Source organism: Triturus cristatus, chromosome 7, assembly GCF_964204655.1.
Source record: "Triturus cristatus chromosome 7, aTriCri1.1, whole genome shotgun sequence".
NCBI classification, from domain to species: Eukaryota; Metazoa; Chordata; class Amphibia; order Caudata; family Salamandridae; genus Triturus; species Triturus cristatus.
The window spans coordinates 1,806,063,087-1,806,081,667 of record NC_140590.1 but is presented as its reverse complement, the minus strand read 5'-3'; positions in this window follow the sequence as shown (position 1 = coordinate 1,806,081,667).

The following is an 18,581-nucleotide window of genomic DNA, read 5'->3' as shown; positions in this document are numbered from 1 at the left end:
TATGTTTTCACCCTCTAGTTGTACAGTTTTGTCTACAATATTGTATTATGTTGAATTGTTTACTTTTGAAATTTTTACAGATTTAACTGTTTCCAAAAGCTGCGCATGCCTTACTAGTTCCTCTGACAGTAAATCCCTTACCACACTTTCAGAAGGAAAAATAGCTTTGTTCCAGTTCTTCAAGTACTTAAGACACAAGTCTCCCCAAAATTCAAACAAAATGGCGGATGAAGACAACAGTCCAAAGTTTCAGAATTAGTATCAACTTCTGTAAATTCTTCACAAGTTGCATACAGGTTCCAGAATTTTCAAGAAATGTAAAGGCATGGCTCTTCAATAAAAGGGCTTTCCCCACTAGTCCCATCTGGTTTTGCAGGTTCATAGATCTTGAGACTTTTCTCCTCAAACCCGATTAAAAGTATAGCTTACTTGATATTGAATGTTGTTTGTCAGAGTCAGGGATTCCTCTGTTCTTTTGAAGGCAGGCAGGAATTCTCTAACAGGCAGTCTTCATGATTCTTCCTGTGTTCCAAGCAGCACTCTGAATTTAGAGTAATTGTAATGCATTTTATAATGTTAACAAGCATTAATTAAAATATGTCCTTGCAAATGAAAAATATTCCTACTTAACCTCATCCTTTTTCCAAGCAGAATCAATAATTGCCTGGCTTTTGATGTTGAACTGTGGTAAAAATAATTCAACGATGCCTTGTGGTCCAGTTTGCCAGATGGAGGACTGGAGTCTTGCCTCTGTTTCTCTTACTCTTTGACTAGCCCCTCCAAGCTCAGAGCCAAACACACCCTTCCAACGACCTCATCTTCATCCACAGAATCTTATCTATGAGCACAGTGAGCTTAAAGGGGGCAGGAGATTAGCCTCTATTTGACCCCTAGCTGCTCAAACAGATTACTTCATGAGAGCTGTCTCTTGAAAACTCGTCCTTTATCAGACGACTTCTGAGGCAGAAGGTGCTGACAGCCAGGTAGCTCTTCTTCTAAGCAGGTTTGTGATAAGGCAAGCTATGTTTGACAAATGGCTATGAAACTGGAGTGGGACTAAAGTCATGGACATTGGACACCAATTGTAGGTACTGCCACTATGGAGTGGCGTGCAGCAGGGCAGCAGGAGTGTCAGACGGGAAGGGGGCAGTCAGGGGTGGATTACATTTAAAAAAAAAAAGAAATTACCTGTTCCTGCTGCCACCTTGTGCTTCGGTGCTCCCTCTTTCTTCTGTTCCCGGCAGTCACTAGGACAACACACTCCCAACCAATCCAGACACTGCTCTCATATTTTGAGAGCAGCATTTGGGATTGACCTGAGTGGGCTGGTTTTACGCTCTACTCAGACACAGTGCCTTTCTCTAACCAAACTGTGTGAATACAGCCGGGTTAGAGAAACCTAAGTGCGCATGTCTGTTTGCCCGGCCTAGGATCGTTGACCAAACAGACATGCACACTCAGAAGAGCACAACACTCCTCCTCCCCCTGCCCATGGAAAGGCCCACCCCCTCCCTACCCACACTAGATCAGAGTCTGCAGCTGAACAATAAAACAATAGTAAAATATTATTTTATTTTTCAGTTCCTGGTTCTGAGCCAGTGGGTGAAGCTCCTACACCATTGCAGATGAGCCACTGCTGTTGGTCACATCAGATCTGTTACAGATTCATAGCATTCATGGTTTGCAAAAAGTGTGATAGAACCTAATTGTAGCTACAGTGGATACAACTGGGAGCAGGTATACCGCTACTACACACAAAGCATTCCTGTACCAAGCAAAATGTTGACTGACTTATTATTATCTATAATTAGCTGTTGTTAGATGCCTTTTCTATTTTTCTCTTAGCCAATTGGATGTTGAACCTGCAAAAATGTATCAACACGTGCACCTTAGAAGGATCACTGAAAACATTTGTATGTTTGTATGCTTGTCTAATATATTCTTTTAAACATGCACCTGAGTTCAGCTATGATATGGTATATCTGAACGCTTAAATTACTGTTTAATTTCAAAATGCATCGTCACACCGGACTTTATCCACTACCAAACATAAAATGAGGTCACTTTGCCTTTTAACACCGAGGACCCATGTGCAGTGTACTATTGCTGCTTCTTAACACATGTGATAAGGTTTGCTCCACATGTGAGTGGAGAAAGACATCACTAGATCTCATATGTGATATCTGAATTTTACGCAGACTGGACAAATATTGCTCATGTTTGGCTGAAAAAAATGTCTCTTTGCCTGTTAATTGTTCCAACGATTGCCATAGTTTAGGGAAAAGCACATGGAGTGAGGGCTGCTGAGCAGTCACTTATTCTACTGTGATAAGAATTATCATGTATTTGTATCTCAAAAAATTAAAAAGATTAATTTTCTACATGCATCGCAAGCATACAACAGTTATCTGTTTGTCTCACTTTTTAAGGTTAGATTTTATAATTCAATATCTTTTGATTCAAAACCAGATCTGCTTCTCACATACATGAGATGTGGGTTCAAAACCAAAATCAAGCAGACCCTTCCATGAACTCACTCTGGATTTTATAAGCAAGCAACTCAGACCGGTTCTAGACAACCCCACAAATAGGCCATTTGAAAGCTTGTTGATTGCACTTATGGCAATAAAGCCTCTCGCTGCCACAGTGAATGTAGGCAAATAGGAAGCTGGGGAAGGGCAAGGTAATGGGCTTCAACATATGTAAACAAGGCAAATGTGGCAAAAGGAGGCTTTCTGTTCACCATGCAGAGTCACCACTCAGTTCACATTTGTAAATGGATCTTGGGAAGCCATCATCCAGTAGATGGTGAGTGGTAAAGAGAACTTTTTGCACTCCTTTTTTTTCTATTTGTTTGTTTACTTTACCCATATTCCTATGAGACAGACTGCATTAGTGACTCACTTCTAGCCAAGGAAGGTAAAGGAGCTGGGAGACCGGGTGTGGCAAAGGGAGTTTATTGGTGCTCCGTGCGTCTGGTGGGAGGTTTTCCATAAGTGGAATCCAGCATTTGGTAAGCATCAGTTTCCTTTGGGTGTATAGTCAGATTTGGAAGCATGGAGGAGGATGTAGTTGAAGAAAAGCCGTGATCTGACTTGTACTTTTTCTTCTATGTAAGTGGGTGGTAACCCACCTATAGACTTTTAGATAAGACAAAGAAATTTGAAGGTGATCTTGACTTTGACTGGAGATCAGCAAGATTTCTGCAAGGTTATGTAATGTGATTGATTTTTTCACTCCATTTATGAGTCGTATTCCAGGGATCTGTGCTTTTGCAGTGTGTTTCCTTGGTAGTCTGGCAGGCCATATTACTGAATGCTTCAGTAGTTCAGGCAGGAGTTAACAAGAGAGCCCACCACAGCGTCATGATGTGTCTTAGCAGTGTAAGTGTAAGGCATACATGGTTGATGCATTCCCAAGTTCACTAGTATAGAGAAATCTGGGAATGCATCATAGACCATTGGATGATGGTAGGAACACCTATGCTCCACCCATGTAATGCTTTCCCAGTGAACAGTAATGCAAAGCAGTAAATTGCTCTGCCTTGCTTTGCTCCAGATCTAGCGAGTCATGCAGGGCCACGCCAGATGGCTTTGTGTGGCTTGATAAATTGGATTTAAGGATTGCATTGCCTTTGCATCACCTTTCATGACACAAGAGCAACACAATCCCTTGATAAATCTTAGCCAATATGGTAATTGTACTCCAGCATTATTATTGGTTGGGCTAATACTTTAGTATTTCACTTAAACAAGCCACAGTAAAGACCACATTGTCTTTTCCAAACAGATGGAAACTCAATATTTTAAATTTATACAAATTAGAGAGTTTCTGAGCAACACCAGGGAAGCTATAAATATGGATAAGATACCTTTAATGGAGGCAATCATTGGTGAAAGCTGCAAAATGAAACATATTTACTGCAGCATTTCAAGAAAAGCTTCCTGACGACCTTGAAAAAACTGAGGTAAGCCTGGCTACGGATGTCGATATGGATAACATACTGGGATTAGCATCAAAAGTACAGCAAGCCTGAAAGTGCAGCATTTTAAAACAGTATTTAATTTATTTTTTACATTGGCGAAACTTTTCGATAGGGGGAAGAGAAAAGATATGTGTCCAAGGTGCTCGGAAGGCCCAGCTACCTTGATTCATATTTTTTATGAATGTGCTAGCCTAATGCCCTTGAAAAATTGGATACAATTATTTTGAGAAGGAATATTTGGGATCAGGATCCGAGTTAGCCCGACACTTATGGTTACGGGGTACAATAGTTACCCCGGCCTTCATTTAACGCAGATGTATTTTTTATTTTTTTGGATGGCTGTGGGGAGAATATTAGTTGCAGCAAGGTGGAAGGACCAGGATCCCCCCCGTTCCAGGCCTGGTTGTCTCGGTCACTAGCGGTATACAAGCAGGAAAGGCCTCTTTATGAATGTAGGGGTAGACGCGCTAGAAAACTAGGGAAAAAAATCTGGTCCCCGATGATAGATTGGAAAACTAAGATGAACAATACAGCAGACCAATTAGGCCAATTGCTGGGAAATTAGATCCAATATTAAGAACAAGTCAGGGATTTAATGCTCTCTGCTAAAAATTAGCGATTTTCAAGAGGAGGAGTGGGCCGATAACATCGTCCTGTATCGTAAAAACTATATGAATTGTGTCTATCAAACTGTTCTTGATTATGATAATTATCATGCAAAGTATAACTATGAGAACTGTAAATCGCAAAGGAGATTATTTATGTATGAAAATTAATTTGTATTAATCTGATTTTAATAAATAAAAAAAATAAAAATGTAATTTCTAAACAGATGACTTGATCATTCTGTCAGATATCAAGGGATTGTACAACATAGGAATATTGAACCCAGAATATGATTAAACTATGAGTTGTCAATCAACAACCTTGCCCACCAGGTCAACATATGGATTAGACTATTGTTGTCACTTGAGGTCCAAGTGGCTCTCATAAAAATGGTGGTGCTTTCCAGAGTTTTGTATCTGTTCCTGAATAAAAGATGACCCAATTGATAAGACCGCGGTTAGAAATGGGGGTCTTTAGTTGGCAGTGGTATACAACCTGTCAAGTAGGGACCCTTTCTTCCAGTCAGGATGAATAAAAACCTAGGTTTGCCTGTGTTCACCCTCTGGTAGCATGGCACAGAGCAGTCAGGCTAGACTACAAAGGCAATGTGTAAAGCATTGGTATATAACACACAGTAACACAGTGAATACACCACAAATGGACACCAAGCCAAGTAAGAAAAATAGAATCTTTATCTAAACCAAACACAATTAAAATAACAAAAATCCAACTTACAAACATAAAAATATGACTTTTGAAAGGCAAAAACAATTCTGTCCATGGGAAACTATGGGTTCGTTACTTTTAGAACAAATTACCCTGGATGCAACAAAATTACACGGCGTAAACAGTCGCAGGGAAGGTGATGCGTCAGTTCCTACTTGCAGGGAAGGTGATGAACTGGTTCCCTTATTTCAAGGGACATGATGCATCGGTTCCTTACTGATGAGCTGAAGAGGAGGTGATTCATCAGTTTCTTACTGCAAAGGAGGTGAATCGTCAGTTCAATTCTGAAAAGCCAAGTGTTGTAGATTTAGCTCACAGGTGCGATGCGTTGTGCACAAGCGTTGATGCATTGCTTTGCAAGGCTTCATGTCATCAGTGCTGGGGGCTGTGAAGCCATGCTTTCCATCATCAAGCATCAAATCAGGGGAACTGACAACTGTGCATCTGCACTCAGCGAGGCTTTGTGATGTCTGTTGTCAGTTCTGAGAGGCTGGCAGCTGTTTGGCGGGATTTGACAAGGCTTTGTGTCCCTTCGTGCTGGTTCTTTGAACTATCAGCTGCATAACCCACTTCTGAGACCCTTAGAATGGAGGGAGACAACTCAGGAAAGGGCAAGTTTTACAGATGGCAAAGTCCAGCAGTGCCAGCAGAGTTGCAGAAAGACTTTTGTGCCCCATAGACTTCTTAACAGGAGGCAAGCTCCACATCAAGCCCTTGGAGATCTTGGAGATCTTTTCAAGCAGGATTCAAATCAAAGTTTACTATTTGTTATCTTTCAAGTAGAAGCAGTCACATGCAGGCCAACCAATCAAAGCAACATTCTGCAAAGGGGCAGTACTCATCCTTAAAGCTCTTCAGCCCTTCTCCTTGGCAGAGGATATTCTTGATCCAGAAGTAATGGGTTTTAGGTCTAATACTTATGCTTGTTTTCTCTTTGAAGACTTTGTCAGAAAGTTTCTCATGCTTAGTAAAGCCAGGTCTGTCCTCCCTGGTCCAGCCAAACTACAGGGGGTGGAGACAGCATTGTGCTAGGCAGCCACAGCCTATTCAGGTGTTATTGACAACTCCTCCCACCACTCTAGCCCAGGATGACGTATCAGCATATGCAGGGCACACCTCAGCTCCCTTTGTGTGAGTTTCCAGAGCGAAGAGCCCCTGTCAGTCTAAACCCTGATGGTAAATTCACATGCAGGTAGTGGCACACAGAATCGTAAAGCAAGAAAATACCCACTTTCTAAAAGTGGCATTCTTAAACACACAATTTAAAGACCATTTTTACTAAAATATGTATTTTTTCAAATTCTGACTTCATAGAATCTAAACTCCAAATCTTTAGCTGATCCCAAATGAAAGTTATACTTGTAACATGTTACAAGACAGCTCCAGTGATAGCCTATGGGAGAGCCAGTCCTAGCAATAAAAAAACTAAATTGACAGTATTTCACTACCAGGACATGTAAAGCACATTAGCACATGTCCTACCTTTCACATACATTGCACCCCACCCATGGACTATCTTTGGCCTACCATAGCGGTGCCTTACATGCCAGAAAAAGGGAAAGCTAGGGCCTGGAAAGCGGGTGTACTTGCAAAGTCGATTTGGCAGTTTAAAACTAAACCAGAGACACTACAATGGCATGCCTGAGACACTTTTACAAGGCAACTCATGTGGGTGAAATAACCAGTGCTGCAGGCCCATTACTAGCATTTGATTTACAGGCACTTAAATAGGGGCTTACCATTACATAAAATATTCTAATCAGCCCTCAAAATCACAATCTACACAGGGAGAACTTGCAATTTATCACTGATTCACAGTGGTAAAGTGCCCAGAGTCTTAAAGCCAACATAAAGAGGGTCAAAAAATAGAAGGCAAAATGGCAGGGGATAACCCTACAAAATGGGCCAGGTCTAAAACAACCCCCAATCGGTCTAAAGCCACGGAATACTAATCAATACCTTGATGGACTTCCCTGATTGGTGTGATAGAACATGGAGCCTGGCCCGCAACAGCAGGGGCACATTTCAGTTATTTGCCTTTCTGAACCCAGTTGGATCCCTCTGTCCATACTCTAAGAGCCAACTAAGCTAACCAATGGGAAACCTTTCTCTTCACCTGTGGATCCCAGCTGTCCAGAACCTAACCTTACTTTTCTCACAGATGTCCCCTAGTAGGCAGACAGTACCACCATGGCCAACACAGTGGTGTGGCCCAATCCACCCCAGGGTGTTACTCCTGCCCCCCTGGGGCAACTTTGTCTACCAGCACAACAAGCCACAGTGGCCACTGACAGCTGTCAATGACGGCAGCCAGGCCTCAGGACTCTCAGGGTTCTCTAACCCCTGTGGCTTCAGAGAGTGGAAGGCGGTAGCCCCAGTTGCCTGGCACCCTTTGCCCATTCTTCCTCCAGCTAGGTCAGGGATGGCATCATGACACTGGCCCACCAGCACAGACTGGACAGGAGACTGGGGTCGGCTTCCCCACACCCTGTCTTCTCCTCTGCGGTTCTGTACCCTCCATTGGGGAGAGGTACCTCCAGACTTCAGAATTATCAGGGTACCAAAGGCAAATGTCCTGCACAATTCTCCCACCAGGTCCAGGGGTGACTGGTATGCCAGCCTAGGCAATGTACCTTTGGACTGGACATTAGTCAGGGGTGAGACCTTGTTCTCCCACCTGGGGCTCTATACCTTCCCACTCAGAGCAGTACCCCTAGAAGGCAAACTGATTGGGGCATTGCTAGCAGGTACCCCCTCCTCCAGGGCATGGGGACACCCTGAACTTGGCCCTCCAACCCAGAGTCTGCACCCTAATACTTGAAGACCCCCATGCCAGAATTGGCCTCACCAGGGTCAGTCCTGGGGTGTTCTGACCTCGGATCTGGTAACCCCCAACCCATTGGTACTCCCACTGGGGACTGTCTCTCCTCTCACCCCTTTCTCTGGACTTCTGCACCCTCATATCTGGAGTGTTGCTGCCATACACTGGAATGGGTGGGACGCTTGCCCCAGCCGCCCCCAGCTCTTTTGACAATTAGGGATCCCCTCAGGGGAGGGCAACCAGGTATAGACCAAGACCCCCTTCTGGTGCTCACTCATGGAACTAACCAGGTCTTGGGACTGGATTTTGGGCACTCTGGGACTCAGCCCCCCTTTCAAGATCACTCCCAAAACCCAACCCTCCTCAGACCATCTGGAATCCACCAAATGTGCTGCCTCCAGTGCAAGCTCCTTGGGGTTAGGGAACTCATACTCCACTGGGTGTTATCATAGCTCTGGAAAACAGGGACTGAACATATGCTCTCCACCAATCAGGTCACACAGTCCAGCACATGTGTTAACCATGCTACCCTTCACCCCACCATCTAGTGACTTACAAAAGTCTCCCACATAACCCTCCTGAAACTGGTGACACAATATCAAGCTGTCCCTGCAACTTAACCCAGACTCTTCTGGGTGTATACATACCTCCCTACAATAGTTTCTACCATTGAAGAACTTCTCTCTCTGTCACTCATACCTAAATTCAGTAGAGTGTCCCTCCCACCACTAGGAATATGACACTCCATGCCAGTTCCCCAATCCACCTCAGGGACGGTGCACACTATATACAGAAATGCCGGTTAAACAGATGCAGTTCATTTTGTGCTATCCACAAACATTTTCTGATTTGCATGAGCCTGATTCTCCTTTCTAAAACTCTCTACATCTGTAGAAAAAAGCAATATATATATATATTATCAATAGTTGCTGCAGCATTTTACTGACCTAGTTTCCAGAAGTCAAATGCTCCTTGTCCTACTAAAGTTATTTGCAGATTAGAGTAAAAATTGTTCATCTCTCCACAGGGCTTGATTCAATTTTAGGTATTTTTACACTTTGTACTAAGTTTATTACTTTCAGCATTCTATTCACAAATTTCGATACAATTACTACAAAAATTGTAAGTTATATGTCTCTACCCCCAGAATAATGCAAGCGACTTACTCTTGGGTGACGTCCCTCCCTAAAACCTTCCCTGGCCCTCCCTAACCCCTTCTTACTTCTCTCTAATAGCATCCCATTTGGTAGTAAGTCTTCTTCTTTTCTCACCCACTCCCCTATGTCCATCCTACATTTGTGATTAAAATCTATACTTACATGAGCAGAGACTCTGCAGTTGGGGCATCCAACTCTGCACATAGAAGTGTAGGCAAAAGTTGCAAAATGTAGTATGTTTTGTTGTACTTTAGGTAGAATTAAAAAAAGCACTACAAAAGTGGAGTTTGTGAATCAGGTCTATTGTGTTCAGGATGGTAATTTAGAAGGTACACATGCAGTGCCATGTTTAGTGATTTTAAGAACAGAAACAAATGCCATTGTATGCACATTTTCTCATTTATTTACCTGAAACCTACTGTCCTCGGGGTACACTTTAAACTATGCAGACCCTGTTCATGGCACTATCCACTCAGATGTTCATTACTAATTTAGCAAGCACACCTGTGAGCATCAAATCTTATATCAACAAGGAGAGGGATAAGTGGGTAAGATTAACGAGGTCCAGTGTACATACCCTAACGACTAATGAAACAAAAACGAGTACAAAGTTCCTCAGGTCAGAGAAGAGAAAGTAATGGTTTCAGCAAGAAATGTCGTATGTCATGGAAAGGGGGGAAACCCTTTTGTTGGAACTAGGCCTCTCACACACCCAGCAAGCTAGGTGTCATGCTTCATCATTTGAGCCTGCCCCTCGTCAGGTCGGCGCTGCAATTCCTGACGGGCTCCCAATAATGGGGCTCTTTAGCGGGGATCTTCTGTTCCTGCCGAAGGGTGCTGTGGGGGTAAGGGGCCCTAGACTGTGTAGATGTGGTGTGAGGATAAAATAGGTACTGTTAGTCCACAAAAAATGTATTTAATAGAGTGGTAAACAGCCTAATTAAAAGAAATGTGAGGTGGGGATAGCTACTAGTGGTTATGACGCTAGTTGTGTATGCACTACTCTCAAAAGGATCAACATGTTTCTTGCCTATAAAGCCAGTAGGTGGTCACGGCAATTCGTCAGGATCAAAAAACATAGACTATCTACAACGAAGGTATGTGTGTTTTACATACCAAAGAGGTGCTCAGGAGTAACCTATGGAAAAATGGGAGACAGAAAAAACATGACAAAATACTGCATGGTAAACAATACACACATAACATAATGAGCTGAAATCATCAAGAGTCTCCTGGGGAGTAGCTCCCTGGGTGGGTAATGAAAGGTCACAGGGGACGAGACCAACCAAGAAACAGGACTCGGGGCGTAGACAGACAGAGGGGAGGTGCAGAACTCACCTCGTGTACTAGCAAGGCAATCTTGCAGCAGTCTCCGGCGGGTAAAAAGGACTCCCAACGTGGGTCCTGGGGTAAAAAACCGGGAAGAGCGATTATGAAAACCATGAATAGACCAACGCCCTATAGTGGCGCGAACGTCCCAGCAATCCGAGCGGTAAGTAGAGTGCTGGAGGGTGATGGCAGCCTTATATTTCAAAGGGTACTAACATGAGCGGTATGGTGTGCAGCCATGGTAACCCTCATACTCAGGGGCCAAGGCGTGTCGCCGCCCCAATGGTCAATGAGGTCAATAACAGAGATGTTACGGAAGACTCATGAGCAGAAAGGGGGAACCGCCGTAGCCCTTGGTAGCGGATGGGTCAGTGCAGGACGTTCTCGCTCGTGCTGTCATTGAAGTCATGGAGGCGCCCAAGGCCCCCTAAGTGTAGCCAAACTCACCTTATGGAAATTTGAGCGGCGGAGCCCGATGCACTCACCTGCGTCGTTCGACGCTTGGGATGAAAGACCTACCCCTACCGCCGGACCTGGGATGGGTCCCGGACAGTGTCAGTCTTGGCCAGATGAGGGTATCGGGAGACGCCAATTACATCACGTGACCACGGCTGTCTCAATCCCATTGGTCGGGGAATAAACTATGGTGCGGCCATGTTGGAACGGGTAGTGTGAATGACTATCGGTATCCGGTATGTGTCAGGAAGTGATTCTTCATGGGTAGATGTACACAAAGAACAGGTTGCCATAGCGATATTGGGTGAGGCTAGGCAGAGGTGAGTGACCAGGCTACGTACCAAGAAATCGGGATAGCGGTGGCAGTCGCGGGGGCCATGATGAAGTGTCATGGAATCTAAGGGGATATAACCCGTAAATAGGGGTCTAAAAACAGAGCGGCAACTATCCGCATGGAAGACAGACACACACCAACAAACAGAGGGAGGGAAGTAGATAAAGATAAAATAAGATACAGGTGTTGTGTATCTATGTACTGCAGTGAAAAAGGGGATCTAGATGGTTTATGATCTCTTCATGGTGTATTCTCAGCTATCATCACTGCTAAGGAGTTAAGGTCCGCATGACAGGTACCAGGATTGGCCAGAGTGGACATAAGAGTTATAAACACACATCGTGTATTTAGGAAGGGTGGGCCACAGGTCCTGTTAAGGAGCATGCTTAACCAATAAGTGTGGACCATGGGATGTCGTCGTTCAAACCAGTCAGATGTGAAGACAACCTAAGGACCCATCTTTGCTCAAGTTTAAACAATGCATTTTGAGAGATCTGAGGATGTGCTTCTAGGACCATCCAGTTGATAGAGTCTGTCTGATGTTGCATTGTTTTGAAATGGGTGTAGAGTTTGGTGGTCACTCTCTGACATCGTATGTTACTCTTGTGTTCCATTATCCTGGTCTTAACCATGCGGGTTGTCATGCCTATGTATACCAACTCACACGGACATCTAATCATATATATGCAGTTCTTAGTGTTGCAATTCGTATGTCTGTTCAGTGTCCAGTGGAAGTCATTCTTAAAAGTTATGTCCTTGCAGGTGTTAGTCAGTTTACACACTACGCACGAGCCACAAGGAAAGTGGCCCTTAACTGGTGGTAACTCCCACATCGTCCTTTGTGGACCAATGGTGCGCAGTCTAGGTCTAGTGTGGACAAGTAGGTCTTTGATGTTTTGTGTGCATCTGTAGGCAAATCTGGGTTTGGGTATGTTAAGATTACCCGTGTCTAGAATACCCCAGTTGTTCAGAAGGATCTTTCTAATCCTACTTGAATCAGATGTAAAGGACGTGACACAGGTCAAGATATCGGTTTCAGGTTTGGTGTGTGTTTCAAGTAGTGTCTCCCGTGGGTTATTCTTAGCCCTTTTCATAGAGTTAAGGACACACCTAGGGGGGTAACCCCTAGCCATCAGGTTGGATGATAGTATCTTGGCTTCTGAGTTGTAGTCCGTTATCTGAGTGCAATTACGTCTAATGCGTAGGAATTGCCCAAAGGGCAGATTGTCCCTCAGTGTTTTGGGATGGTGGCTATCGTAACGTAGAAGACTATTGCGGTCAGTTGGTTTTTTGTACAGTGTGGTGGTGAGGGTACCCTCGAATAGAGTGATGTTCAGGTCCAGGAATGGTACCGAGTGCTCTGATATAGTATGAGAGAACTTGAGGAACTCGTTCTGCTCATTGATCCACTGTATGAAATTCATACACTCAGTATGTGTACCGTGCCAAAAGACGAGTATATCGTCTATAAATCGTTTCCAAAGGGAGATGTTGTCATGGAAAGGATTAGATGTGCATGAGATCACGTTCTTCTCGAAATCAGCCATATAGAGGCATGCTACACTGGGAGCAAAGGTACTACCCATAGATGTTCCTTGGCTCTGGTGGTACAGTTGTCTGTTAAATTCAAAAAAAAATTCAGTAAGAGCCAAGGTAGCACAATCAATAATAAAGGTGACTGGTGTGGGTGACGACCAGTCTAGTGCCCGCAGTGTTGACTCAATGACTGCCAAGGAGGCCCTCTGGGGGATGTTGGTGTAGAGGGCCTCCACATCCAAGGTCACTAGATAGTTAATGACACTAGTGTCTGGAAAGTCATCAATGATTTTGAGGACGTCAGTGGTGTCCTTGATGAATGAGGGTATGTCTCGTACCAAGGGTTGAAAAAAGTGATCACAAAATTTGGACAAAGGTTCGAGGAGCGAACCTATGCCAGATACAATCGGTCGTCCTGGGACCGGAGTCGTGCCCTTATGGATTTTTGGGAGGGTATAGAAAAAGGGGACCCTGGGTTCCCGAGTTATCAGAAACTCTGCCTCTTTGTGGGTAATCCAACCATTGGCTTCGGCTTCATAAACCATGGTGCAGATGGTAGTCTTGAGACGGGGAGTCGGATCAGACGTTATGGGAGTATAATATCTCTCATTTGTGAGTTGACGTCTGCATTCGGTCTCATAATCTGTGGTAGACTGAATCACGATCGCCCCGCCCTTGTCCGCCTGTTTGACAGTAATCGTGGAATCCTCAGAGAGGTTTTTCAAGAGCAGGGTTTCGTGCCTCGTCAGATTATGGAAAGGAGCCTCCCTGTGGGGTGAATCCAGTGCCTTCAAAACCGCTTTTTCAAATGTGAGAATCTCCACAGGAACCATGTTATTCTGTGGAGTGAATGTAGAGGGGTTTCTTAATCCGGAATCGATAACCTCATTGTGAGGTTGGTCCTGAAAGAAGGCTTTGAGGCGTATCTTCCGAAATAGATTATGGATTTCACAGTGATCCCTAAATCTGTCAACCCTTGGAGTGGGGACAAAACCAAGGCCTTTCTGCAGTAGTCATTTCTCAGGAGCTGTGAGGACCCTATGTGAAAGATTCACTACTAGTTCCTCTTGTCCTTCGTTCTGCTCCTGGTGTCCATGCCGCTGGTTGGTGGTTCTTGCCAGTGGACCTGTTTCTGTGCGCCTCTTCTGTTGCGCCCTCTTCCTCTGCCCCAACCTCTGCCTAAAAAAGGCTGGTTGTTACCATTGAAAAACTGGGGGGGGGCAATGTTGGTATTGAGGAAACTGCCAGTATGGTAGTGGTTGAAGAGGGCCTTGAAACATAGGGGGGCCCTGGAAGGGAGGGCCGTTGTAGGGTCGATTATTCCGTTGGTTTTTTCTCGAGCTATTACTCCCCCAGCTATTGGTGCTAGAATTACTATCACTGGAGTCTCTCCTGTCTGAAGTCTCGTCAGAGGAGTAGCTCGTTTTATCCGAGGTGTAGTCAGCCTTCAAGTATGGGTAAACCCTTTCCTTATCGAATTTCTGTATGTCTTTTTGCAATTTGGTTATTTTCTGTTTCATCAGATAGTCTTTGTTATCAGAAATTTCGGCGTTGATTTCGGCCAGCCTGGTTTTGTAGGCCGTTATCTGTATAGTTGTTTTTAATGCCCCTTCAGCAATTTGAATTCTCACGAGGATGGCATCAGCCAATCTCTTCGCGGTATTGATAATCAAGACTAACCAGTCCCTGGTGCATTTCCATGACACCAGGGACCATTCCTTCTTGAAAGTGGCATCCTCTAGAAACAATCTAGGAAAGTTGTTGACAATAAGGCCTGCTGGTGCGATGTTAGCCCGCAGGTACTCTGTCATGAGTGCCCCATGCAGGGTAATCTTAAGCCATTCCCTCTTCAGGTGTGTTAATGCCGTCCAGTCATCCGACTGTGAACCAGTTGCCGCACTGCCATCAGCCCCTAACAGTGAAGGAGTCCTGTCTAAAATATCCGTTACAACATCATCGCCGAAACTCAAACCCTGATGGAAATCCATAATGGGTTAGTAAGGTCTCACAAATGATACGGAGTAATGGAGGGGAAGGGAATATAATAAAACCCAAATACGGTATGGGCCAGCGATAAACACAGAAAGTTGTGATCTGCTGGTAACCTCAAGACCCCACGGGTGTAAGCCCGTGCAAATATATCAACAAGGAGAGGGATAAGTGGGTAAGATTAACGAGGTCCAGTGTACATACCCTAACGACTAATGAAACAAAAACGAGTACAAAGTTCCTCAGGTCAGAGAAGAGAAAGTAATGGTTTCAGCAAGAAATGTTGTATGTCATGGAAAGGGGGGAAACCCTTTTGTTGGAACTAGGGCTCTCACACACCCAGCAAGCTAGGTGTCATGCTTCATCATTTGAGCCTGCCCCTCGTCAGGTCGGCGCTGCAATTCCTGACGGGCTCCCAATAATGGGGCTCTTTAGCGGGGATCTTCTGTTCCTGCCGAAGGGTGCTGTGGGGGTAAGGGGCCCTAGACTGTGTAGATGTGGTGTGAGGATAAAATAGGTACTGTTAGTCCACAAAAAATGTATTTAATAGAGTAGTAAACAGCCTAATTAAAAGAAATGTGAGGTGGGGATAGCTACTAGTGGTTATGACGCTAGTTGTGTATGCCCTACTCTCAAAAGGATCAACATGTTTCTTGCCTATAAAGCCAGTAGGTGGTCACGGCAATTCGTCAGGATCAAAAAACATAGACTATCTACAACGAAGGTATGTGTGTTTTACATACCAAAGAGGTGCTCAGGAGTAACCTATGGAAAAATGGGAGACAGAAAAAACATGACAAAATACTGCATGGTAAACAATACACACATAACATAATGAGCTGAAATCATCAAGAGTCTCCTGGGGAGTAGCTCCCTGGGTGGGTAATGAAAGGTCACAGGGGACGAGACCAACTAAGAAACAGGACTCGGGGCGTAGACAGACAGAGGGGAGGTGCAGAACTCACCTCGTGTACTAGCAAGGCAATCTTGCAGCAGTCTCCGGCGGGTAAAAAGGACTCCCAACGTGGGTCCTGGGGTAAAAAACCGGGAAGAGCGATTATGAAAACCATGAATAGACCAACGCCCTATAGTGGCGCGAACGTCCCAGCAATCCGAGCGGTAAGTAGAGTGCTGGAGGGTGATGGCAGCCTTATATTTCAAAGGGTACTAACATCAGCGGTATGGTGTGCAGCCATGGTAACCCTCATACTCAGGGGCCAAGGCGTGTCGCCGCCCCAATGGTCAATGAGGTCAATAACAGAGATGTTACGGAAGACTCATGAGCAGAAAGGGGGAACCGCCGTAGCCCTTGGTAGCGGATGGGTCAGTGCAGGACGTTCTCGCTCGTGCTGTCATTGAAGTCATGGAGGCGCCCAAGGCCCCCTAAGTGTAGCCAAACTCACCTTATGGAAATTTGAGCGGCGGAGCCCGATGCACTCACCTGCGTCGTTCGACGCTTGGGATGAAAGACCTACCCCTACCGCCGGACCTGGGATGGGTCCCGGACAGTGTCAGTCTTGGCCAGATGAGGGTATCGGGAGACGCCAATTACGTCACGTGACCACGGCTGTCTCAATCCCATTGGTCGGGGAATAAACTATGGTGCGGCCATGTTGGAACGGGTAGTGTGAATGACTATCGGTATCCGGTATGTGTCAGGAAGTGATTCTTCATGGGTAGATGTACACAAAGAACAGGTTGCCATAGCGATATTGGGTGAGGCTAGGCAGAGGTGAGTGACCAGGCTACGTACCAAGAAATCGGGATAGCGGTGGCAGTCGCGGGGGCCATGATGAAGTGTCATGGAATCTAAGGGGATATAACCCGTAAATAGGGGTCTAAAAACAGAGCGGCAACTCTCCGCATGGAAGACAGACACACACCAACAAACAGAGGGAGGGAAGTAGATAAAGATAAAATAAGATACAGGTGTTGTGTATCTATGTACTGCAGTGAAAAAGGGGATCTAGATGGTTTATGATCTCTTCATGGTGTATTCTCAGCTATCATCACTGCTAAGGAGTTAAGGTCCGCATGACAGGTACCAGGATTGGCCAGAGTGGACATAAGAGTTATAAACACACATCGTGTATTTAGGAAGGGTGGGCCACAGGTCCTGTTAAGGAGCATGCTTAACCAATAAGTGTGGACCATGGGATGTCGTCGTTCAAACCAGTCAGATGTGAAGACAACCTAAGGACCCATCTTTGCTCAAGTTTAAACAATGCATTTTGAGAGATCTGAGGATGTGCTTCTAGGACCATCCAGTTGATAGAGTCTGTCTGATGTTGCATTGTTTTGAAATGGGTGTAGAGTTTGGTGGTCACTCTCTGACATCGTATGTTACTCTTGTGTTCCATTATCCTGGTCTTAACCATGCGGGTTGTCATGCCTATGTATACCAACTCACACGGACATCTAATCATATATATGCAGTTCTTAGTGTTGCAATTCGTATGTCTGTTCAGTGTCCAGTGGAAGTCATTCTTAAAAGTTATGTCCTTGCAGGTGTTAGTCAGTTTACACACTACGCACGAGCCACAAGGAAAGTGGCCCTTAACTGGTGGTAACTCCCACATCGTCCTTTGTGGACCAATGGTGCGCAGTCTAGGTCTAGTGTGGACAAGTAGGTCTTTGATGTTTTGTGTGCGTCTGTAGGCAAATCTGGGTTTGGGTATGTTAAGATTACCCGTGTCTAGAATACCCCAGTTGTTCAGAATGATCTTTCTAATCCTACTTGAATCAGATGTAAAGGACGTGACACAGGTCAAGATATCGGTTTCAGGTTTGGTGTGTGTTTCAAGTACAGACGCACACAAAACATCAAAGACCTACTTGTCCACACTAGACCTAGACTGCGCACCATTGGTCCACAAAGGACGATGTGGGAGTTACCACCAGTTAAGGGCCACTTTCCTTGTGGCTCGTGCGTAGTGTGTAAACTGACTAACACCTGCAAGGACATAACTTTTAAGAATGACTTCCACTGGACACTGAACAGACATACGAATTGCAACACTAAGAACTGCATATATATGATTAGATGTCCGTGTGAGTTGGTATACATAGGCATGACAACCCGCATGGTTAAGACCAGGATAATGGAACACAAGAGTAACATACGATGTCAGAGAGTGACCACCAAACTCTACACCCATTTCAAAACAATGCAACATCAGACAGACTCTATCAACTGGATGGTCCTAGAAGCACATCCTCAGATCTCTCAAAATGCATTGTTTAAACTTGAGCAAAGATGGGTCCTTAGGTTGTCTTCACATCTGACTGGTTTGAACGACGACATCCCATGGTCCACACTTATTGGTTAAGCATGCTCCTTAACAGGACCTGTGGCCCACCCTTCCTAAATACACGATGTGTGTTTATAACTCTTATGTCCACTCTGGCCAATCCTGGTACCTGTCATGCGGACCTTAACTCCTTAGCAGTGATGATAGCTGAGAATACACCATGAAGAGATCATAAACCATCTAGATCCCCTTTTTCACTGCAGTACATAGATACACAACACCTGTATCTTATTTTATCTTTATCTACTTCCCTCCCTCTGTTTGTTGGTGTGTGTCTGTCTTCCATGCGGATAGTTGCCGCTCTGTTTTTAGACCCCTATTTACGGGTTAT